At 43.2% G+C, this 25,479-nt stretch overlaps 1 long non-coding RNA gene across 1 annotated transcript; it reads left to right on the top strand.

Moving 5' to 3' along the window:
- The first annotated feature begins 306 nt into the window (after positions 1 to 306).
- Positions 307 to 24,997, top strand: LOC147573376 (uncharacterized). The gene is made up of 5 exons (XR_015244692.1): positions 307 to 5,083; positions 6,881 to 6,922; positions 7,143 to 7,280; positions 10,081 to 10,168; positions 17,781 to 24,997. It is a non-coding gene; the product is annotated as an uncharacterized LOC147573376 (long non-coding RNA).
- Positions 24,998 to 25,479: the final 482 nt, after the last annotated feature.

Genomic DNA, 25,479 nt, shown 5'->3' with positions numbered 1-25,479 from the left:
ATCAACACCAAGGGTGGCCCACCCATTTCTTATATACCTTTCTATCTAATCCCTTCATTATTGTTCAACACTTTAAAAAAAAAATTTTTTTTTTTTTTAACGTTTATTTATTTTTGGGACAGAGAGAGACAGAGCATGAATGGGGGAGGGGCAGAGAGAGAGGGAGACACAGAATCGGAAACAGGCTCCAGGCTCTGAACCATCAGCCCAGAGCCTGACGCGGGGCTCGAACTCACGGACCGCGAGATCGTGACCTGGCTGAAGTCGGACGCTTAACCGACTGCGCCACCCAGGCGCCCCTGTTCAACACTTTTAGAAAGAAACTTGAAGTAATCAGATTAAGAGGCTGTACAGATTCTACCAGGCAGTTTTAAAACTTTAAAGACACCCTAATATCTTTCCAAATATGTCTTAGAATCTGTGCTCTCTAGTGTACATACACTATGCAATTTATATATATATATGCAATACATATATGCATTTATATATTTAAAACATTATGTTCTCCATGTTGTACTCATGCTTTTTAATTTTGGCTTGATATTATTTATAATTTTGGAAAGATCCACCTACATTATATATATTTTTTATTTATTGAAAATAATTTTTAATTGTTTATTTTTTAGAGAGAGAGACAGCACATGAGCTGGGGAGGGGCAGAGAGAGGGGGAGACAGAATCCGAAGCAGGCTCCAGGCTCTGAGCTGTCAGCACAGAGCCCAGTGCGAGGCCTGAACTCAGTAACCGTAAGATCGTGACCTGAGCCGAATTTGGATGTGTAACTGACTGAGTCACCCAGGCACCCTTTTTTCTTTTCCTTTTTCTTTTCTTTTCTTTCTTTCTTTTTTTAAGTTTATTTATTTATTGTGAGAGAGAGAGAAAGTACAAGTTCGGGAGAGGCAGAGAGAAAGGGAGAGAGAATCCCAAGCAGGCTCCACACTCTAAGTGTGGAGCCTGATGTGGGGCTTGAACTCACGAACTGGTTAAGTTAGATGCTTAACTGACTGAGCCACCTAGGCACCCCTATATTTTTCATCTTTTTTTTTAATGTTTATTTTTGAGGAAGAGAGACAGTGCAAGCGAGGGAGGGGCAGAGAGAGAGACACACACACACAGCATCCAAAGCCGGCTCCAGGCTCTGAGCTGTCAGTACAGAGCCCGATGTGGGGCTCGAACTCACAAACCATAAGATCATGACCTGAGCCGAAGTTAGATGCTTAACTGATTGAGCCACCCAGGCGCCCCTATACATTTTTTAAGTTTATTTTTCTTGAGATAGGGAGGGAAAGAATCCCAAGCAGGCCCTGCGCTGTCACCATGAACCATGAGATCATGGCCTGAGCTGAAACCAAGAGTCAGATGCTTAAATGACTGAGCCACCCAGCCACCCCCCAGAAATCTCATTCTTGCCTATCCAAAGGCCACAGTTGTATAAGCCAATTCTTTATAACAAATGTCTTTATTTGTACATATGTATATATACATGTGCACACACATGTATGTATAATTTCACTAGTTTCCTGTGAGTTCAGAATGCTACTGATCCTCTTTCTCTGGTTGAGACCAAATGATACAGAAGTTAGTACTTCAGGTCACCTGACCAGGCAAAGAATCGACACCATGTGAGGTGTGTTGCTGAGGTCAAAGGAAATTTGAATTGGCAATGGAAGAAAATAGCTACTATCTTGGACCATTTGCAGAAGTGAGGACATACTAGTTATGAGAATTTTGCTATGAATTTGTACATATATTAAAGTATTTTTTTTGTATTCTTCTCACAGTTATTCCCTAATGATCCAGTATAAGGTGCTTTAATAATAGTTAACTTTATAATTATTTTAAGTAGGCTCCACGCCCAACATGGGGCCTGAACTCAGGACCCTGAGATCAAGAGTGGTGAGCTCTACCGGCTGAGCTAGTCAGGCATCCCAATAATAGTTAACTTTACATCATCATATTTAAGGAGCATCAAAAAAGAAGGATGCACATCACCCAAGGGTGTTGCATCTTTTTTTGGAGAAAGGATTAGCATGTTTCTATTGTAATCAGGATAGTTGTGCCGTATTAGGCAGAAATCGCACTTTGTTGTAATTTTTTAAATTTGGAAATCATTTATGGTTCTAGGAGAGGTGTATGGTTTATAGGTAGGCAAGGTGTAGCCTGAGATGGTGACTTTTAAGTGTCAGCTAAGCTACAGAACTTAGTTTTTCACTCATCTAGGTGTTTCTGTATTCATATTTTGTAGATGTGTTGGAGTCCACAATCACTTGACTTTAAGGGAGATTTTCCCATACAATCTGGCTGAACCTAAGTCATTCAACTGAAGGGCCAAAAGGTCAGAGTGGAGGCTTCCCTTCAAAGACATTCTTCCTGGGCACCTGGGTGGCTCAGTTAAGCATCCTACTTTGGCTCGGGTCATCATGTCGCAGTTTGTGAGTTTGAGCCCCGCATCAGGCTCTGTGCTGACAGCTCAGATCCTGGAGCCTGCTTTGGATTCTGTGTCTCCCTCTCTCTGCTCCTCCCCTGCTCATGCTCTCTCTCCCTCTCTCTCTCAGAAATAAAGAAACTTTAAAAGAAAACAAAAACAAAAACATTCTTCCTGTTGATAGATGCTTGGCCCATGCTCAAGAGTTCAGCCGATACTATGAGTTTTGGAATTGCTTAGTGAGTCTCTACAGTCACATAAACCAATTCCTTGCAATTAATCACTATATGTACTGATTCTGTATCTCTGGTTGAATAGTTGAACTCTGCCTAATGCAATCACCAAATTGTTTATTTTTTTAAATGTTTAAGAGAGACAGAGCTCGAGTGGGGCGGGGGGCAAAGAGAGAGGGAGAGAATCCCAAGCAGGCTTCATACTCATCATGGAGCCTGACGTGGGCCTTGATCTCACAGTTCATGAGCCAAAATCAAGAGTAGGATGCTTAACCGGCTAAGAGGCACCCCACAAATTGTTTCTTTTTTAAATGATGACATTTAACAGGAAAAAAAAGTGTATATGTGGATTTGTCATGGAGACAAGCCACAGGTGATGGAAAACTTGATTGAATCCTAGAAAGATGGCTACTCATGTTATGCCTCTGTAAAGTTTTTGGTAAAACTATATTAGCTGTTGGGGCACTTGGGTGGCTCAGTGGTTAAGCGTCTGACTTCAGCTCAGGTCATGATCTCACGGCTTGTGAGTTCGAACCCCCCATGGAGCTCTGTGCTGACAGCTTGGAGCCTGGAGCCTGCTACAGATTCTGTGTCTCCCTCTCTCTCTGCTCCTCCTCTGCTTGTGCTCTCTCTCTCTCAAAAATAAACATTGAAAAAATATAAAAATCTTTATAAAAAGAAAAAATTTACGTTAGCTGTGAAAGCTTAGCAAAAAATGGGCGAAACCCTCTTGTGCTTTGAATTATGGGTAACAAAATATCTCTGTCATGTTTCATATGCTTTTGGCCATATGGGAACATCTAGAAAGAAATGAGCTCAGAAAGAAATGTGTTAATAAAGGTACATTCTATTACTGGTGAAAAAAAAGTGTCTTGTTCAGCGGGAAGAAGGTAGGAGAAAAGATGCGTGAACTTCAAGGTAAGGTGTACAGGTAGATTTCTACTCATTTCAATGAATAAATAAGAACTTGGAGATACACTTTGTAACAAAAATTTTATGCATAGTTAAGAAACGCAAAAATCAAACCTGGGTCGTGATTTAAAATTTGGTTTATGGCAATGATCACATTAAAAATTCTACCAACAAATCATTCCTCAAGTATTCTTGTAAATTGCCACAGAAAAAAATGAAGCATGCTTTTGTCACAGACAACTGATAAGCTCAAGATATTTTAGCTGAGAGACAGAAAAATTAGGCATAATGAATTGGGGGATGGACTAATTCCACCTGGAAATAAATGGAATCAGGTTAATTGGTTTGTATTTGTGTGTGTTTTCCTTTGTGTTTTTCTTTACTGCAGTCTCTAGGGTCCCTACAAATGAGGCCAAGCAAGATAAGGGACATTTAAGGATCTGGTGTGGGGACTTCAGCCAGGAAGCAGAAATTGATCTAATGCTCAGTTAAAAGTTTACCCCAAAACATCTTCCCAGCTGAATCTTGTTACTGCTCTGTTCCATTGGGTGCAGTCTTGTTTATATATAAGAGGGTGTTTGCTACATGGGTCTGTTCCCTAGTCCAACTGGCTCATAGCATGGGCTTTTGTTCTTTGATGCCTTTTTTTTTTTTAAGTTTATTTGTTTATTTTGAGAGATAGAGAATCCCAAGCAGGCTCTGCACCATCAGCATGGAGCCGGCGCAGGGCTTGAACCCATGATAAGTGTTGTCGTGACCTGAGTTGGACCCTTAACTGACTGAACCACCCAGGTGCCCCTGTTCTTTGATATCTTTTTTTTAAATTTTTTAAAATTTTATTTATTTATTTATTTATTTTTTTGAGACAGAGACAGAGCATGAATGGGGGAGGGTCAGAGAGGGAGACACAGAATCTGAAGCAGGCTCCAGGCTCTGAGCTGTCAGCACAGAGCTCAACATGGGGCTCGAACTCACGGACTGTGAGATCATGACCTGAGCCGAAGTCAGACGCTTAACCAATTGAGCCACCCAGGCACCCCTGTTCTTTGATATCTTGATGAAGGAGTTATATTGGGATTTTCTAGTTGCTTTGAGTGTCAGTGGAGGTTTTGGCTTGGAAAATACTTCATATTGTGTCTGGTGGAGAAAGGTAAGATAATTTTGTATACTTTAGGGATGGAAGCTAATCTTGACCAACTAAATGAACCACCATATATTGAAGAAGAAGGGCCACTTATTTCACATACACCCTCATGGCACCAGCCCAGTCAGGTCATATCTTCCGAGGGGACTATACTTCACAAATTGATTTTAGTCTTTGCCCTGTGATTTCTTTCAGCCAGTGAGATATGAGCGGCCTAATGAAGCAGTCTATACCATCTCTGAGCAGAATCCTCCCATCGTTTTGGGCCATTCCTCTTTTTCCTCTTTTCTCACTACTATGAGCCTGTCCTAGATAATGATGATCCCATTAACCTGAATCCCAGAAGGATGAGAGATAGACTTTTGTTGAGGTAAGCCACTAGTGTTTTGAGGTCATTTATTACCATGACATAATTGAGACTAAAGTGGATATACAGATTTCGTTGTTGTATCTTAAGCTCTGTGATCAGGGTTAAGTGTTCCTTTTTATTTACTTATTTTAATCTTTTAATGTTTATTTTTTGAGAAAGCGAGCGAGAGCAAGCCAGGGAGGGGCAGAGAGAAAGGAGAGAGAAATCCCAAGCAGCCTCTGCACTCTCAGCGCAGAGACTGACACAGGGCCCAAGCTCACCACTGTGAGATCATGACCTGAGCCAAAACCAAGAGCAGGATGCTTAACTGACTGAGCCACCCAGATGCCCAAGTCTTCATTTTTAAATAATTATCTGAATATTCCCAGAAACCCATTTGTTATAGTGCCTGCCCCCTTCTTTCAACTGCAGGAAGTTTTCATGAAATTTAGAAGGGCATGAGATCCATTTTCTAAACAAAAAGTCCCAACAGACTTGTTCTTATCTCAGGTGTGAAACCTAAGAGTGCTAGTAGGACAGGATCCATTCTGTTGAAGATCATGTGAAGTTATGTGCACAGGTGGTCACGTGACACACAGAAACTAAGGAATGTCTCTGTTAAGTAAGACTCAGAATGTTGCCTACATGAAATGAGTGTTTCCTTCATCCTGGGAAAGAGGTTTATTTGTACTGTAGGAAGGAAGGACATAAAGGGGTAAAACAAAGACCTCCTGGATTTAGTTACCCAGTTATCCTATCTGTTTATTCAAAAGTGGAGACGGGGCATGTGGGTGGCTCAGTTGGTTAAGTGTCCAACTTTGGCTCAGGTCATGATCTCGTGGTTCGTGAGTTCGAGCCCTGCTTTGGGCTCTGTGCTGACAGCTCAGAGCCTGAAGCCTGTTTTGGATTCTGTGTCTCCCTCTCCCTCTGCCCATCCCCTGCTCACACACACTCTCTCTCTGTGTCAAAAATAAATAAGTATTAAAATAAAAAAGAAAAAAAATGGATAGAAAGCCACAGTTTCAGGGCCGATATCAGGGGGACTTTGATTTGGAGAGTTGACTGAGATAGCAGAGACTTGGGCTTTGTCAGAGAGGGGTGAGGTACTCCTACCCTGGTAGCAGATGGGACAAGGGGATATCAAGACAAGCTTTTCTCCTGACTGCGTGAGTGTGTGAGAAACAAAGGCTGTCTTTCCTAGGGTTGCACATGTAATCACAGAGGTTGTGTATTGCACTTTTCTAGAACCACAACCTTTTCCACTGGAGGCACTGGTTTACATTTAAGTCAAATCACCAAGCCCCACCAGGGTGAACTAATGGCACACTGTCTGACACCTCACATTTCTATTTCTTATGTGCACATAATTATTATTTTTTAAATATAATTTGTCAAGTTACCTAACATACAGGGTATACAGTGTGCTCTTGGCTTCAGGAGTAGATTCCCATGATTCATCACTTGCATACAACCCTGGGTGCTCATCCCAACAAGTGCCTTCCTCAATGCCCATCACCCATTTTTGCCTCTCCCCTCCCCCACCCCCCATGAACCCTCAGTTCTCTGTATTTAAGAGTCTCTTATGATTTGCCTCCCTCTCTGTTTGAAACTACTTTTCCCCCTTCCCTTCCCCCATGGTCTTCTGTTAAGCTTCTCAGATTCCACACATGAGTGAAAACATATATGCATGTAATTCTTAGGTCATTGATGTTCACAAGCTCACCATGCAATTGTTACTTGACTACAGAGTTGTAGCACCCTGTTTCATTTAACTTCTCTAATGCCCATTTTACTCCCTCATCTGCTCTCATTTCACAGCAGCTGTAGCCTGGAGGGTCTCAGCCCTGAGTGGGGTGCCAGGTAAGAAGGAAGATCCACTTGTATGGATACCATGGTCAAAGAAAACAGGTGGATAGGGGGAATGGAATCCAACCCTGCTCCCCTAATGAGGTTACAAGGAGCCTGCATGGCCCAGCCCCCACAGGAGGGGGAGGAGAGAGGAAGGGCACCTTCCTAGCATTTTCCTGACAGCCTTACTCCAGTTTGCAGTGGCTGAAGGGATTGTTCTGACTCTTTCCAGGGGCCACCGTCAAACCCTGCTCCTCGTCCTGCTTGTTCCTTGCTGATCCCCCCCATTCCCCAGTCCTCCATGGTTTGGCTGCTGTTGCCTTTGCAGAAGGACCTTATAGGATTTCCACTTATGCCCAGTGATTTTGGGGTGAGTTCATGGAAAAAGACTTTTTCTCTGGATTTTGTGCTGCCTTGAAACGGGGTGATTCTATGATTGGTATTTTAATAAATCCTCTGTAAGGAGGGAAGCTTGAGCAAGGCTGGTGCCATAATTGTGAAGGAGCAGCAGTCACTCACTGATGTTGGTCAGGAGAGAGAGCAGTGGCATTTTGTGGCTTAGACAATGTTGCAATTTTATCTGTGTTTAGACAGGATCATAAAGTGATCTTGTTTGTGTCTTGATCCATCATGGCCACAGAGTGGATGTGTCTGATGTTCATAGTCTGTAAAAACATTTATGTTCTGCAGAAGGACACCAAGATATAACTGAGGGTGCCAGGCCCAGTCCTGGCTATCAGGTGTGGCTTTACTCTTTCTCATACATTGCTTTGAGAGGTGGGGCAGGAGGTGAGCTGGAGAAATGCAGCCCAGCTGCTGGATCCATTGTGGTGTCTGCTCTCAAATAGGGGTCCGGGCTAGACAGAAGGAAAAGAAAAGCATTGTCAGAAAATAATGGAGCCATGAGGAGTCCGACTGGGGGAGGGGGAGAGCTTGGGCTGGTGGCAGTCTAGACCTCCTGCAAAGGGAAGGGCCAGTACTCAGGCAGCCAGGGTGCCCTAGGGCGTTCCCTTGAGGACAACCTCCTTTCCATTCTCTCCAGATGTCTGACCCCTGTCTACCCTCCCCTCTCTCCAACTTACTTCCATCTATTGCCACCCCCTGCCATCCTCACATCAGCCATATCAGTCCCAGAAAATGCTTAAAGGACAGTCCCACGGGGCTTAGGGCTTCCCTCACTGCCAGATGCCATCTTGGAGAGGGTGAGGAAGTAGAAGAGGTGGTACAGTGACCCCCATTTGAGCACCATGGTGCCTGTCCTACAGCACATGTAGAATATTCCAAAGAGCTAATGGAAATGATACAAAACAGAAATTTCTATTATGGAAAGCATTTTGCATAAAACATTCACAGTACTGAAAAAGTACTTCAATTCAGAAAAAAAAAAAATTTAGCTGTTCCTCCGAAAATGTTTAAGCCATTCATGAATTAAGAGAATAAAATGGCGCTCTGTACAGTGGATCCAATATGTACATGTGGGCGTGTGTATGTGTGCACACATAGTCCTTGGATAAATGTTGGGTGCCAAGTTGACTACTGAGTCATTCTCACTGGGCACATTGAACCGACTCTCTTGGAGACAAATTTCCTCATGGGTTTAAAGTGCATCTTTATAAAAGAAGTCTTACCCATTTGGGGGGGAATCTGAGGACTTTTTTTCTTCCTCCAGGAGGGCACACCTTTCTTTTTCCCAGATTGTATTCTCAAACTCTTTACTTAAGAAGAATGACGAGGAAAGATGTTGGCAATTACTGAATGTTAGCGTATGAGATGTCCTTTAACTGGTGAATGAATAAGTAAAATGTGGTGTATTTTATAATGCAATATTATTCAGATATGTAAGTTAATGAAATACATGCTATTAACATGGGTGAACCTTGCAAACATTATGCCGAGTCAAAGAAGCCAGACATGGAAGGCCACTATTGTTTGATTCCATTCATATTGAAATGTCTAGAATAGACAAATCCATAGACACAGAAGGTAGATTAGTAGTTTCTACTAACTATTACGGGAGGAGGGAGAATGTCACTGAGTGCTGACTGATAGGGGGTTTCTCTTTAAAGATTATGAAGATTTTCTAAAATTAGCTAATGTTGATAGTTGCATAACTCTTCCAATATACTAACAACCAGCAGATTGCACACCGTCAAAGGATATGAGTTTTTCTGGTGAATGAATTATATCTCAATAAAACTGTTATAAAAAAGAGAATTAACTTATAAAAAGACAGTATAATGGAAAGGGTCATGAAATGTTTACCACCCGAGTAAGTGAATGTGCAGAGGAAACTTCAAAAACAATTCGCATTGAAAAATTGCTTCAAATGAACATGTAAATGAAAAAGTCACACACTATTGTGAAACTTAAGGTCTGTGCTATTAATGCTTGTCAACATATTGTATTGACAGACCACACGTTTTAGATTAAAATTGTCTGATTCACTGTAATTTGAATAATTATGTAACATATCTTTGACCAGAAAAAAGGTATTTTAAAGTATGCATTTAATTGTGTGGATGAACTTCAACAAATTTTCAAATGAAGAAATAAAACAAATATTGGAAATTTCAAAAGCATGGCATGAATAATAAGATCTGATTATGTTGAAAATGAAAGAACATTAAAAAGTAACGCAAAAGCATCCATTCATCTCCAATGATTCACTTTCTTTCTTCAGTCAAACAGAAAATAACATGAGTATAAGGAATGTTACTTTATTTGCCAAGAGATATTGCATATGACTCTGTATAAGTATTAATGATAAACTTAGAAAAGTATTGCCCTAAACAATTATGAAAACATAATATTTTATCAATCAGTAATATTGGTAATAATTATATTCAAAATTAAGTTTCTATTAATCAATATTTGAATACTTAATAACATAATTATTATATTGATAAAATATAGTTATTCTATTAATAATTATTGCATAACCCAGTATCAATAATGAACCCAGATGATATAAAATTGTTAACAGTTGGAATTTATAATATGTTTACTATTAGAACACTCAATTATAATTGATGTTTAATATTTTTGTTAATTATTCTATGACTTAAATTGTAGTTATTAATGTATCATTTAAAGTTACCCTTTTATTTTAGATGCTTTCACATCATTCTGGCATTCTAAGATATTCATGCCATTTTTCTCTTGGCTCCTAGACCTGATAAAATTCAACATTATCACTGAATCCTGCTGTTGTAAAATCTGAGGCTCCTTGCTGTCTGGGTGCTACAAGAAGAAATGAAAGTAAGTTTTAGTATCAGTCGTATTTTATTTCCAGTATTCAATTTAAGAAGTTCAAAATAGGGGCACCCTGGGTGGCTCAATTGGTTAAGCGTCCGACTTTGGCTTAGATCATGATCTCATGGTTCATGGATTTGAGCCCCAACCACTGACCGTGTGGAGCCTACTTGGGATTCTCTCTCCCTCTCTCTCTACCCCTCCCCGACTCACTCTTTCTCTCTCTCTCAAAATAATGAACTTAAAGAAAAAGTTCAAAATAAAAAGTGAAATTCCCAAGAATGTAAATTTTATTAAATACGATGGAAATGGGTACATACAAAGTGTATTTCTTCTCATTCAATCCTAGGGTCCTTTTCAGAACTATTTCACATGCATATAGTCATAAGGAACCAGTGGTAGTTCTCTGTGAATACATTGGTTAAGCGGTCACCGCTGGGATCCTAATGACATGGAAGACAGTGTGAGACCCTGGGAACCTGACAGAAGTAGCCAGAAATTTCATAATGTATTCAGATCTTAAGATTTCCTTAACACCAATTTTATGTCATAGCACATCTTCTTACCTCTAATCTTGGACTCATCATAGCACATACTTCATTTTTTATTGCTAATTATCTAGTGTAGCTCTTTCTTCATATTCCTCGTAACACATACTATACATGAATATGAATAAATATACATTCACTTCTATTTATAGAATAAATTATTTATAATATACTCATGTACTTATTATGTGTTCTGATAATATTCTTCTGTTATTATTATTTTTATATTCTGTTATTTTGTCTAAGAAAAAGACCTGTTGATGGAGCGCCTGGGTGCCTCGGTCGGTTAAGCGTCTCTTAGTTTCGGCTCAAATCATGATCTCATGGTTGTGAGTTTGAGCCCCATATCAGGTTCTGTGGTGCATTGTGGAGCCTGCTTGGGATTCTCTGTCTCTTCCTCTCTCTCTGCTCCTCCCCATCACTCGCTCTCTCTCTGTCTCTCAAAATAAATAAACTTAAAAAAAAGACTAGTTGCCTTTCCGAAACCTGCAATGTCCCAAATAGTCTATCAATTCTATAAATTAGGTATGCTAAATGAAGAAATATAAATGAATAGTCTAACCAAATAATCAGACCTCAATTCTAGAATCTTTCTTCTGTTCTAATTTTGTTTTCCTTAATTATCTCTCAGTCCACTGAGGAAATACAAAGTGTTATTAAAGAAAATGCTCCTATCGGCTGAAACTCAGATTCCATTATTTTGTTTTAAGGCGCCTTGGTTAATGCAATTATTTAACAGAAAAAAAAGTTTTTTGTTTTTTAGCAAAATTATGTTTTTTAGGAAATTATGCTTTCAATTTATTATGGGATGTATATTCATTTGCTACATGCCTTTCCTTCCCAGATCCAATTCTAAAACATCCTTAGGTTGGATCCAGCATTATAATCAAAATTCATAAACAAAATTCATAACATCAAGAGGAATGAAAACTCAAGTTCTAAAGAGATAGATAATTGGAAACAAGATACCAAAGAGATTGGTGGACTTGGTGCCCAGTATGGTGTGCTGACAAACAGATCTTTGCTGAGAGGCGATTTGCCTGGATCCATGTTGGGCTTGCCTTGGACATCATTAGATCCCTCAGGAACATTTGGTATCGAAGAACACTTCAAGTAAATCAATACTCAGTGATGTGTCCAGGGGCCGCGTCTCATCTTGGGTCATGCTGGTGGTCAGAGCCTTAGGCCCAGCCTACGTGGACAGTCTGTTTAGGTTCAGGATGTATTGGGAAACCTCCAGGCAGAGGCGGTTCTAGAGTATTAACTGATGAAGCCCCAATATACTTGCTTTAGTTGGGGACAAATCTGCCAATCTCCAAAGTATTCATAATTCAATATGATCAAAGAAAACCCAAAGTCATATGATCAAGAAAAATGTCATGTAGCTAAAAGCTCACACTGCTTATTTGGCTGTGGAAGGAGGGTGCTTTCTTTGGGCTACAATTTCCCTCCAAATGACCACTGGGTAATTTGTCTTCAGAAACTAACTAAGTAAGAGCCACTTTGGAAATTTTTTAATAATAGTCTCATTCATCTGTGGCCAAGGGCAGAGAAGTGCATCCTTTATGCCCATCCCATTCCCCAGACTGGGAAGTCCTCTGTATTTTGTTAAGTTGAGCAACAGAATACATTTACTCCTGGACCACCCACCTCATTAAGATCAGCCATTCTTGAGGACCTTGGGGTCATCAGGCCAGTGACTTGCTGTAGCCCAGCTCATGTGTAGATGGTTATTTCTGCCTGTGACTTGCTATGACCTCTGCACCAGCAATATTCCAAGGGTCGAAGGGCAGCTGCATACCCACAGCCTTGTGTAAGTGTCCTAGCAGCCCTGCGGTAGTGAGAGGAAAATGATCCCGGAAGAAGTAGGGCTTCCCAAGGTCCAGTTGTGGTGGGCTGGTCCTCAACAGGGGCCAGTGCCTCTCGGGTCACGTGCTCTTGTTCTGTCCTGGTGGAAGACAGAGCTCTAAACTATTTGTCCACGTCACCTCCACCTGTCACCAGGTTGGCCAGGCCGGGGCTGAGGATGGAGGTGACAATCTGGGAGCAGGGGAGGGTCGACAGCTCTGCTGAGGTCCCTTCCATTCCCAAGATAGGCCTTGAGATGGGGAGGGAGAAGGACATTAGAACAGAGAAGGGAATTAGGGGTCCTGAAAAGTGTTTTCACCATCATACTTTGGCCTTGGGCTAGCCCTGGTAGAAGAACACTGGGTTGAAGTGTTAGCCTTAGGAGGGTGAAACACCCTGTGGCCACTGGTTAAATCCGAGTACAGATTCCCTCTTAGGCACCCCAGGGACTCCACTTTACCAAATTCTCAGTCACTGAAGTGTGCACCCTGAGAGACCAGTTCTGAGCGATGATAGTCAAGGCCAGTGGGGTCAGCAGGGATGGAGTAGGATGCTATAAGGAAAAAAAAATGTGAAATTGGATGGCCTCTGAAGGAAAGCTCCCTGTCTGTGTTGGTAAATCTTCGTGTAGAGTTGGATTTTGAGGCTGGAGGCTGAAGGCATCTGAATCCACAGGCAGGTCTCCTCAGAGCTGTTAATACAGTTAAATCCATGATGGATACTGAAGGAAGTGATGCTGGGCCTACGGAAGTTTCACAGACCACTTTCTTTCAAAAATTACTTATCATTTTGCTGTATCAGTCTTTTTAAAAAAAATTTTTTTTTTCAACGTTTATTTATTTTTGGGACAGAGAGAGACAGAGCATGAACGGGGGAGGGGCAGAGAGAGAGGGAGACACAGAATCGGAAACAGGCTCCAGGCTCCGAGCCATCAGCCCAGAGCCTGACGCGGGGCTCAAACTCACGGACCGCGAGATCGTGACCTGGCTGAAGTCGGACGCTTAACCGACTGCGCCACCCAGGCGCCCCATGTATCAGTCTTTATAAGTAGCATCAACTCAAGATAAACTCTCGTTATGGGATCTTAAGAAACAGCCATCTCTGAAATACTGTCCTTACACAGCCTAGGACAAAGAAACAAGGCACTCACCAAATTTACTTCCAAGTGAAATCCATTTATGAAGCACTATCTTCAAAATAGTAATTCTTCTGAGCTTCAATTTTGAGCAAATATACAATTACTTAGCAACAGTAGTGAAAACAATTACAAGAAAGTCCAAACTGACATCAGAAGAGGGAAAAGGTATTCCTGTTGTCATTCTATAGTAATGACAAAAATGTAACTCATATTTTGTGTAATGAACATTTATTAAAAATTACCCTAAAATTATAATCTTGTTAGTTCTCCATTTGAGATATTGTACAATCACTTAAATCAAGAAAACAAAGAGAAAGAAATCGAAATTATTTCAGAAGAAAGACAAAATTCTTGCTGTGTTTCTGATTATTTCAGTGGACTTGTTAACAAGAACAAAGAAACTGTCATTACAACACCTCCAAATAGAACGACCTAGAAACACTGAATTTCGAGAGTCACACTGAAAAAACCCTGCAGTTCTAGAATATTATCTAAGGTCGCCAGTGGCCTGGAGTGAGCCAGAGACCTTGTCACACTCTGAACTTGAAGACAGACTCAGACTCAAGTGCCGGTGATACCAGATGGTGACACGAATTAGTGACTTTGCCCTGCTGTCCTCAGGGCAGCTGGGGAGGGAATCACTCACTGAGATGTATATTATTATTTCAGAGAAGCCCCGAAATGTTTCTTCTAATACTACCTAAGATACCCCCTAGTGTTTATTTTGATAGTGAGCTCTAAAATCTTTTGTCGGTGTGTAAGCAGTGTCCCCTTGGTGCCTAACTGGGATCCCACATGGTAGTGACTTCTTAAGCATTTCTTTCCCACTCTCACAGAGCTTGAAAAGCCCCCTCTAGCTGTGGTTTCCTTCACTCCAGGTGCAGTTCTTGTTGTCTGGCACTCAGAGTTTTCTGCTGAACCCCTCTCTGCTACCATGTCCCCACCAATGGTTGACTCTGTCCTTGAAAGCTGTGCCCATGTGCTTCCAGCCTGCATGCACCTGGCTCCAGCCCATGCTTACTCACAGTCGCCGTGTTTCCTTCTTCTGAGTGAACGATGCTTACCATTTTCCTCCAGGAAACATCCTCATACTGCCAACACTTTGAACCCATCTACAAGGCAAGCACAGTTTAAACACAGGCAGACAGTTTTTCAGAGAGTGAAAGTGAATGGAATTTGGGGGTAAAAGTCCCAGATTCAATACTAGGTGTGTCCTCAGCTTTGTTTGTGATGCTAAAAGGAACAGCTTAGTGGAGGGTTTACATGTGCCGCGGGCTTTACCTAAATTCCTCTCCGGTAACCTGCACAACAACCCTAATCCGTGCTCGAGCTGGGACGGTTGAGGGCACGCAGACTTGAATCACCTGTCCAGAGTACCTGGCTAGCAAGGTGCAGAGGTGAGGCTCACCCCAGGAAGCCTGGCTTCAGAGCTTGAGCTGTCAACCACTGAATGTTGTGTGATTTGGAGCTTGAGTTTGAGCCTCAGTTTCCTCACCTCTACATGCCATCCCCTTCCTCAAGGAGAGCCAGAGTGAGCTTCAGTGAGATCAATAAAAACCTGGTGTGGAGACAATATGGCACTCTGTGCTTTGGGAGTCTGTGCCCACAACATTCATTCCTGCATCCAGGGAAGACTTGATCAGTGCATGCACTTTCCCGCCTCACTTGGAACTGTCCAGGCCAGTGAAATGATCTGGGTCCCTGAGATCCAGTGGCTTTTCCTTTAACACAACAGCACCCGTGCTCTCTGCTGCTCAACTTTGGTTTAGGAGTTCCATCCTTACCATGTCTCTTTCCTTGGCAACTTCTTCCAACTTTCCCACAACCCTGGTTCACAACCATTCCCACACCCACATTAATGCGGAGTATATGACTCACCGTCAAGGGTCAACCTCAAAGGGGCTGGCCCATCACCCATGCGAGAGGGTGGAGCAGTCTGTAAGATAAAGCTGAGGTTCGTTAGGGAATGTGTGGGAACAACAGAGTCCTAGGTAAGACTTGAAAGAGGCACCACAGGTGTGTGGGTTCTGCCCAGAACTGCCAGAACTGTATGAGGTCTCAGGTCCTGCCTGACTGGATTCATCCATTCATTTCTTGCTCGATTCCCCAGATCCTTAATGAGTGCCTGTTATGTGCTGGAGAGGAGAGGGCTCAGTGAGAATAAGATTCACCTTTACCGTTCAGAGGGAAATGCAGACACTACGTGGGCAACAAACACGAAAATAAAATTATTTCAGAGAGGATGGATTCTATGAGGCCATGAATAGGGAGAAGGGATCAAGAGGGACACAGTGAGCGCAGTCACTAGGGTGTGGTGGTCAGGAAAGTCACTTTAGAAGTCAGGAGCAGAGCTGGTATTAAATGAAGAAGGCAACACCCACCTGTCTGGGGAAAGGTATTCCTGGCAGAGGAAATAGCCAGTGTGAGGCTCTGAAAAACAAACAAACAAACAAACAAACAAACAAACAAACCAACAAACCTGACTTGACCTATTAACATTAAGAAGCTCTTCCTGATGGAAGGCAGAGTTCTAAACTGTCCATCGACATCAGTTCCAGTTGTCACTGGGTGGCAGGTGGTCACAGGGTTGGTAGTCTGGAAGGGACAAGGGTTGACAGACTGGCCTTTTGAGGTCCTTTCTAACCCCAAGTCCAGACTTGTGATGGAGACAGGAGGTGAAGGGCACAGAACAGAGCCTGGGATCAAGGCCCTGAAAATGTCTCTGTTGGAGTAATTTTCTTCTGGGGGCTGGCCTGGCTGAAGAGGACTGGGTTTGTCCTGTGAATTCAGAAGGGGCCCACCTGGGGCACCTTTCAGAGTTAAGATTAAGATTGAGTCTTAAGGATCATCCCAGGTACTTTAGCTTGCAAAAGGTAAAAAGCTTGTGGCCTTAGGGTTAAATATGAGTTCAGTGCTTCTCTTACACATTCTGATGACTCCCATTTCTTCTGTACCAAATTGAACTGAAACGTGTTCTTTGAAAGGCTGGTTCTGGTAGGTGTCAGTCAGGGTCGTGGTGGTAGAGGGTGAGTGGAGAGCACTGACTCATAAGTGTGGGAAACTGGGTTGCTCCTGGAGCAAAGCTCCCTCTCTGGGCTGCTAATTAAGGCCAAAGCTCCATTCTGAGGATGAAGGATGAAGGTGGCAGAATTCATAGGGCAGGTCTCTTTGGAGCCATCATTATAATTACACATGATGAATGCCGAAGGGGTGCTTGGCCATATAAAATGTTTCACAGCCTTACCTTTTCTTAAGTCAAACATTGATTTTGTTAAACATACTAGTGTTATAACTAGAGTAACTCGGCTCTTGTCTCAACTAAAATAAACTTTGTGTTTCACATCTCCCGGTTGTGAGTCCACTCATATAAAATTGCCACTTAGTGTCTGTGTTATGGGGCCTTGTTAAAAATAGCCAACCAAAATACCGTTCTTACTTATATACTAGCAATGAAAGCAGAAGAGGAAAAAAATATCTGTCATTTTAAGAAAAAAGAAAATTCTGTGTTTCTGATTATTTTAGTGGACTTTATTAATAGCTACAAAATACTGTCATTACACCTACAAATAGAACAACATGGAGACACTGGATTTCGAGAGTCACACTGAAAAAACCTATAGTTCTAGAACATTATCTGAGAACTACAGCCCTATCCGGTTTGCACGTGGAGCAGTGAGTGGTCTGTGTAAAAGGCCTGCAGGTCACCAGTGGCCAGGAGTGAGGCAGAGACCTTGCCACACTCTGAACTGGAAGACAGGCTCAGACTCAAATGCTGGTGATACCAGATGGTGACACAAATTAGATCGAGTGGTCAGAGCAGGGCAGAGGTAATATTCCCTGGGTTTCAGCTGCTCCTGTTGCCAAGAAGCACTCACGAGTGTATTTCTGATGTTACTTTATGGACCCTCTCACATTTGTTCCTATAGTTATCTCCAAAATGTTTTTGCCACTTCCAGAAAGAATCCCCCAACCCCTGCCCCCGGTTCTAATTAGGACTACATTTGCCAATTGCATTTCCACTGTTTCTTACCCACTCACAGTGAGCCTGGAATGACCAGCCCTGAATTCCCTTGATCTTTCCCAGCTCCAGGGACTATTCCTGCGATCTGCGCTCAAGGCCGAGCCCCTTTCCCACCTGCACCCTCTGGTGTTTGGCTTGGTCCCTGGAAGCGTGTGCTCAGATGTGTCCTCCCTGCAGACACCTGCCCAAGCATATGCATGTTCACAATCTCCGGGGGCACCTCTTCCTGAGTAAGTGACCATTTCCCTCCACGAGAGGTTCTCACACTGCATTTTGGTGCAGTGTGACAGCCAGTAAAACTTAGAGGCAAAACGGCTTTCCAGAGAATGGAAAATGAATGCGATTTGGGGACGGATGTCCCAGATGCAATGCCAGTTATGTCATTAACTTAGACTTGTGATTGTAAAAATAGCAACTTATTTGACCATGGGCTAAGTGTTTTCCATAAACTCATCTCATTTAACCTGTACAACTCTGTCAGAGGTGAGGAGTTTGAGGGAGCAGGTCTAGGTGACGTGCCCAAAGATACCCAACTGGGAAGGTACAAAGGGGAGCCTGGTCCCTGGGCTTCAGAGCACAAGCTGACAACCACCCCTTAATGTTTTATAACTTGAAGCTTGTTTGAACTTCCATCTCCCCATCTCTACATGTAAGCCTTGCACTAGAGGGGAGCCCTATGTGGGTTTTGAGTGGCATGAAGTGGAGAATAGCACAGAGTTCCTATGAAAGTCTGTGCTTTCTTGAGTTCTGTGCTTTGCAAATATTTGCCATGACTTCTAGGGAAGAGCTGAGTATTGAGCGCTTGCAAGTTGCTCCTTGCTAGGGACTATCCAAACCAGTGGAAAATCTGGGCCTTGAAGTCCAGTGGGTTTTCTTTTTCCATAAAAGCACCTGAGCTCCTTCCTGCTCAGCACTCAGTACAGGAGGCAGTGACCACCCCACTGTGTCTCTTTCAGTAACATTGCTTCCTCTTTCCCTACAACCTTGAGTTTCCTCTACCTTCTACATGAACTGCATTACTGTGGAGCCTTTGGCCTGAAACCCACACATGAGACAGGAGCCGTTTCTAGGATAAAGCCTGCGTTCTTCAGGGAACATTCAGCCAGTGGGAACATCTGGGTCCAGGTTTGGCTCCAAGGAGGCACCACACGTATGTGAGACCCACCATTACCGTCTGGGCAGGTCTGAGGCTGCATGGCTGTCTTCCCACTGGAGTCACTTGTTCATTTCTTGCTCAATTTCTGCAACCTTGAGTGCCTTTCATGCTCTAGACAGGAGAGAGGGCTCAGCAGGAATAAGATTATCTCTGTTCTACTTGTCCTTGTAGGGCGGAGGGTGATGCAGAAAATACATGCGAATAAACATGGAAATAAGATGATTTCAGAAAGGATGAGCACTATGAGGCCATACGTGGGGTGAAGTGATAAGAGGAATGGATGAACATAGCCACTAGTCTGTGGGGGTCAGGAAAGGGCGCCCTTCAAGAAGACAGGACCAGAGTGGTGTCGAAATGAAGGAGGCAGCACCCACCCATCTGGGGAAAGGTGTTCCTGGTGGAAGAAATGACACGAGTGGGCTTGAGATGCTGGTTGGACAGAAGGATGGTCAGTGGCTGTGTAGGAGGGGCGTGGGCCTGCACATGTCTGGACCAGGACACGCATCACCTCACGGGTCACCGGAGCATGGATTTGAATCTCAGTGTGATTTAGAGGCATTGGTGGGCTTTTAGCATCATGGCCTCATGGTCTCATTTAGGGTCTTAAGCTGTTTCCATTTGCTGTACAGTTGTAAAGTGGAGACGGTTCAGGGAAGGAGGGAGTAGGGGTTGACTGCTGGCCTCTGAGGTCCTTTCCATCCCTAAATCCATGCTTGTGATGGGGCAGGGTGGTACAGGACACAGGACTGGGAAGAGAGTCGGGGTCCTGGAAAGGCATTGTCGCCTTCATAATTTTGCATGGGTCAGGTCCTAGGTGAAGAGTTGCTGGGCTTGACCTTTGAACCCAGTCAGGGCTCCCCTGGAGCGCCTTTCAGAGTCAAGGTTAACGTTGCCTCTCAGTACCCTCAGGAGTGCAGGTTGAGCAGGGTGGAAGCAGGTGGCCTCAGGGTTAAATCTGATTCACATTCACATCAGGAACAAAATAATCCACAATTCTCAATGTTGTAATTTTGTCAGGTCTCCTATTGAGATGTTGTGTAATCACTTTATACAATGGCAATAAAACCAGAAGAGAAGCATCAAAATTATTTTAAGAGAAAGGCAAAATGAAATACTGGTTTCCTGGATTATTTTAGAAGACTTCCTAAAAACAACAAAAACTGTAATTATGCTGTTTGCAAATAGAATAAAATGAAGCAATTAACTTAGTGTCACATTGAAATAATCTACAACTATAGAACATTATCTATGAAGTATGAACCCCATGTGGTTTTCATTTTAGACATTACATAATCACTTAATAGCAATAAAACTTAAATAGTATTAGAAAATGATTTTAGTGGAGAGAATAAGAACATTTTGCTGTGGTTCTGGTTCTGTAATTGTAGGATCAATGGAAAATGGGGTCAACTGGGTGGTGATTCACTTCTGTTTTCAGGTGGTGTGGACAGCCTTTGGTGCAGAGACATTTCCTGTGGCTGATGGAGGATGGGGAGAAAGTGTGGGGCCAGTGAAGCCCCTTGTTGGAGAAGATTCCTAGGCTATGTTTTTTCTGAATTTCTGGCATGGGGGAAGACTGGAGAGTCCTATTCCCCCTGAGCTATCCGCTTAAGCTTTTCTAAAACATCTGAAGTCTGACAAGGGACGAAGGGGAAAACCAGAGTCTAGGTCAATGAAATTCTGATCCTATGATTTGTTGAATCAAAAGAGAAGTCCCAAGCTGCTGTGTACACCTGGAGTGCCAGGACACCCTGGCTGTCTCGAGATCTTGAGAAAGATCTGCTCTGTTGAGATGGAGTTGATCTGCCGGAAGGATCTTTCCCTTGGGCTTCTTATCCTTGGAGGGACCCTGGTTCCTCAACCCACCACAGCTTAGTGCTGCTCCTTCCTTGGGGATCTGGACACCCCGAGGATGCCCTGGTGGTCTCTGCCCTCTGCCACCTGTTCTGTTTGCAGCATCAGGGACGTAAGGATATTTTTGGAAATCTTACATTCTTCCTCAGTGTTTTTTTTTTTTTTTCCTCCCTCAGGTATGCACTTTCTTTTCTTAACCTATGGAGGTGACTCTCAGCCAACAGAGCCCCCAACTCATTGTCATGGGCTCTTTTAAAAATAGGATTCAATAATAACACACGATTCTTTCGAATTTGTCTGAAAGAATTTTGGCGTGTATATTGTAGGTGTCCAGCTCTTCGCATTAATGGCTGGTCTCGCCATCGGCTTTTTGAAGGATTCTCCTACATCCCTGAGAGGTACATCCTCTCTAAATCAGGTATTTGGAGAAAATGATTTTTATGCTGATACACTTCAGAGAGGACGGGAAGTTTCCCCTGGAGCTGAGGTATCTCTGTTTCCAACTGTTTTTGTTTGTTTGTTTGTTTCTGATTGCAGTGAAGCCTTCCTGGTTTAGAGACATTTCTGGTGATCTTTCAAGGCACCGATTAGGTCATATTCTTCAGTGTAGTTAGCATGCAACTGGTTTCTTTTTTCTTCAAGAGTTTTTAAGTGAGTGTGTAAGCTCAAACCACATCGATCATTGTCTTTCCTTTGGTTCATCTTCCACGTGGCCTCTGTTTTCTCGTGAATTTGTTTCATCTGATTCCAAGCTCCCCCCCAGCCATGAAGCCCCTTGTTGGAGAAGATTCCTAGGCTATTTTTTTTCTGAATTTCTGGCATGGGGGAAGACTGGAGAGTCCTTTTCCCCCTGAGCTTAAGCTTTTCTAAAACATCTGAAGTCTGACAGCAGCAGCCCTGCCCCCATCTTCTACAATGTTTACCTGGAAGCTTGATCTGACTTCCTTGATCAGGCTTCCTTGAAGTTGAGGATTTTTGTCCAGAGCATCTCTAAGAGCTCCCTGATTTTTTTTTTCTTCATTTTCCTGATGGATTTTGCAGAGGTTAACAGCGACAGTGACTTGATTTTGGTTCTCTGATGTTGCTTGTAAAGACTGGGTTTTTCTGGTAATGTCAGCCATTTGTTTGACTTGTTTCAGATCTTGAGATTTCTCCTCGTTGGGTAGTTTTGGAACGTCTCCTCTGCAGGTCTTTATTCATGGTCTCCAACTTTCTTATTGCTGGTACTGTGTCTCCCCAAAGGGTTCCAGTGAACCCTTCTGACTCAGGCCCTTGAAACACATTTTCACTTAGTCATAGCTTCTCAAAATGTATTGTCTTTCCTCCGGAGGGGCAGAGTCTCCAGTGTCCACTTTGTCCCTCTAGAAGTCAGATATATATTTTAAGTCAGATCTTGATAACGGTGAATCTGACCATGACTATCACAACTGCCACTGCACGTAGCAATGAGTGGGGAGCTGGGTCTGGCCTAAGGCCCCCTAGAAGTTCTTCAGGACCAGCAGCACACAGATTATCATGAATACTGGCACACACACCGTGGCCCAGAGGCCACTGTGAAGTCACATCACATCCAGAATATCATTTTTATCACCATGATGAGAACCCTCATGTGCAGTAACACTTTGTCCTTCATGTCCTCTGCTTTGACTTTGTCAGACCCTGTCCTTCCTGGGGAAGAAGACTTCAGGCTGAGTCAGGAATAAGGGAAGTGGGAGCACAGCCAAGGGCCCGGACTGAGGCAGATGACAAAGTCAAGCTCTCTTGGCATCGTCTGGTGCCACTGCCTCCACACTCATCATCTCCACATTGGAGTGAACTTTGTCTTTACCTGGGACATGGTTTTGTGTGTGGCCAGGCTGGTCACAACACTCAAATTAGGTACCTGATCTGGTTGCTTGCCAGAATGGAGCTGGTTCCAGGCAGGGCATATGGAAATCCATGTGATATTAAATCTCTTGCACCCAGGGGCCTGCCAAGGGTGGGTGACCCTGTGCCAAGGATGTGATGCTTAGATGGCACCCGATGACACACAGTGAGTGTGAGTGCTGTGGACACTTGCTTGACCCACACCTGCAAAGGAAGCAAACAGAAGCCCTGGCCGAGCGGGCATGGAGGCAGGTGATGGAAGTGTGGATTCTACTGTCTGCTCCCTTGGAGGATGCTAGTGACAGGGATAAGGTTGCCCGAGTGCAGTCTGTGAATGAAGGGGCAGTGGTGGGGATTTCAGGTTCTTGGGATGGTGGGCACATCCCTGTCAGCCGCTGCCTTCATCCCTCACTAGGCATCGGACTTCAGACAATGCATACAGTGTTTTACTGGAGACCTTTTTCTAGGAGTGCAAAATACCTATGAAAGAAGTGAAATTTATTAAGAAGCTTAAAACAATTTTTTTAATGTTTATTTTTGAGAGAGACACAGAGTGCGAGTGGGGGAGGGGCAGAAAGAAAGGGAGACACAGAATCTGAAGCAGGCTTCAGGCTCCGAGATGTCAGCACAGAGCCTGCTGCGGGGCTTGAACTCATGAACCATGAGATCATGACCTGAGCCAAAGTCAGACAGTCAACCAACTGAGCCACCCAGGCGCCCCTGAAGTGAAATTTATTAAATTAAAACAATTTTGTTCTCTTTGTGTTGTATTTAATTAACTTTTTCATCCCTAGGATCACTAAGATTTTCTCTTAGTTTTCTCCTAGAATGTTTATAGATTTAGTTCCTGAAATTGGCCTATGATACAGCCTGAGTTAGTTTTTGTATATGGTGTGAGGTAAGGGTAAAGGTTCATACATATGTTTTATTGTTTCAGTACAATTTGTTGAAAGATCCTTTCCCCATCAAATGGCCTTGGTGCTTTGGTGGAAAAATCACTGTATATGTATAAGTCTGTTTCTGTATTCCTCACTCTGTTCCATTGATTTGTTTATCTATCTTTACAGCAGTTGCACTGTTTCAGTCACCATGGCTTTATATTAACTCTTGAAATCAGGTAGTTTAAGTCATCTACTCTTGTTCTTCTTTTTCAGAACTGTTTGGAAAATTTTCATCATCTCTCAGCCTTGGTTCTGTTGACATTTTGTAAAGGATCATTCTTCATGGGAGCTGTCCTATACAGTTATGAGATGTTTAGCTGTATCCCTGTTCTCTGTCCCACTCAATGCCAGTAGCATCCTTCCCCAACATGACAATCAAAAATGTATCCAGGGTGCCAGCATCACAGGAGTGTACCTTGTTTTTGCACCTGCCCCCCCCCCCCCCCCCCCGCCGGTTTGGCATTCATCCACAGACAAAAGTGGATGAGCTTTGTGGGAGCTGTTGGATCCAGCACCACATGCCAAGGGTCCCAGGAGGAGTCTCACCCACCTGTCCATTGGCAAATAGGCACATAGATCTAGGTCTTGGCTGTGGACCCTGCATTGGTCCGTGAACCCACTCCAGTCCCTCTTGGCTGCCAGTCTAGGAGACCCTGGAAAACACTGATGAGAGAACTTTGTAGAAGTTTGAGTTTCCAGAGGAGAATTTCCATCACACTGTTGGGGCACAAATAAAAGTTTGGACACATTGGAGTGGATAGAAGGAATAGCTTGACCTTCCTCACACCTTCCCCAAGGCTGCACAGCTTAGGGCCAGGAGAGATCTCATCCTCCCTCTGATTTCTCCTATGGGGAAAGGGAGAACCTATGAGTGAGTACCCGCTTTCCTGGTTGTGTGGGACCCTGCCAAAGGGAGTCATTTCTCTCTTGCTCCATCCAGAGGACTAAATCATGAACTTCAGGACTAGGGGATTGGGGCTGGGGGTCGGGAAGAGGCTGGGAGCGGCAGATAGGACTCTTAGAGGGCATTAAAGGCACGTGATCCTACTAACTGCATCGCAGATTCCATTGAGAAGTCTGCCCCTTGGCTGCTGGGAATGTCTCACCTGTGGATCCCTGCAGCTGGCCCAGGGGTACCCCCAGAGCTCTGAAAACCTTGCCCACATACACTGTACAGTGCAATTTTAGGTTTACAGAAAAAATTGAGCATGAAGTACAAAGCGTTCTTATAAACACAATTTCTCTTATAATTAACATCTTGCATTAGTGCGACACAGTTACAGTTGATAAGCAAATATTGACACATTATCAATAATGACTCTCCTCTCCCCCTGCCGCCGCCCTCCTTGCACTGTGGTCTGGGATCTCTTTCAGGGCGGCAATCAATCTGGGGACAACTGAGGGGCTGACCTTGTTTGTTATCTGTTTCACAGAACTAGTGTCCTTTATTGCCTGTTATCCAGTATCTTGCAAACAATTGTGTGGTATATTTTATCCGTTTTTTCCCCCCTGGTGGAAGGGCAAATTCATCCTATGTTATTCCACTATGGCCAGAAGCTAAGGTCTTAATATATTATCTTTGAAACCGTGAAAATCGGATTGACTTACTGTGTTATGAAGTCTACCACTAGGTGGCAATGTTGTACAACTGAGACGCTTTTCAGAAAATGCCCAGTGCCAGAATTTCAAGATTCTTTTAAGAGATCTATGAAATTATATATTTGGTATTAGTTTGGGTACACAAGTCCGTTTTGTTGAGCTCTGCTTTATTCCTGTATCTCTTCTCATGGCATTTTTACTTCAGTGTAAAATTTATAAAGATATTTTGCCTACAAGCACTCGTCATAGATTGCAGTGATTTATGACATTCTCCTCGCCAGAACCAAGTAGTGGAAATATTACAGTGTTAAGGATACTTTGCCACCTCTAAATGGATTTAGATATT

This window comes from Puma concolor, chromosome E2 (assembly GCF_028749965.1).
Source record: "Puma concolor isolate L17-30 chromosome E2, mPumCon1.1.hap2, whole genome shotgun sequence".
Lineage (NCBI taxonomy): Eukaryota > Metazoa > Chordata > Mammalia > Carnivora > Felidae > Puma > Puma concolor.
The sequence above is the reverse complement of the archived record's forward strand: the minus strand, read 5'-3'. Positions and strand labels throughout refer to the sequence as shown.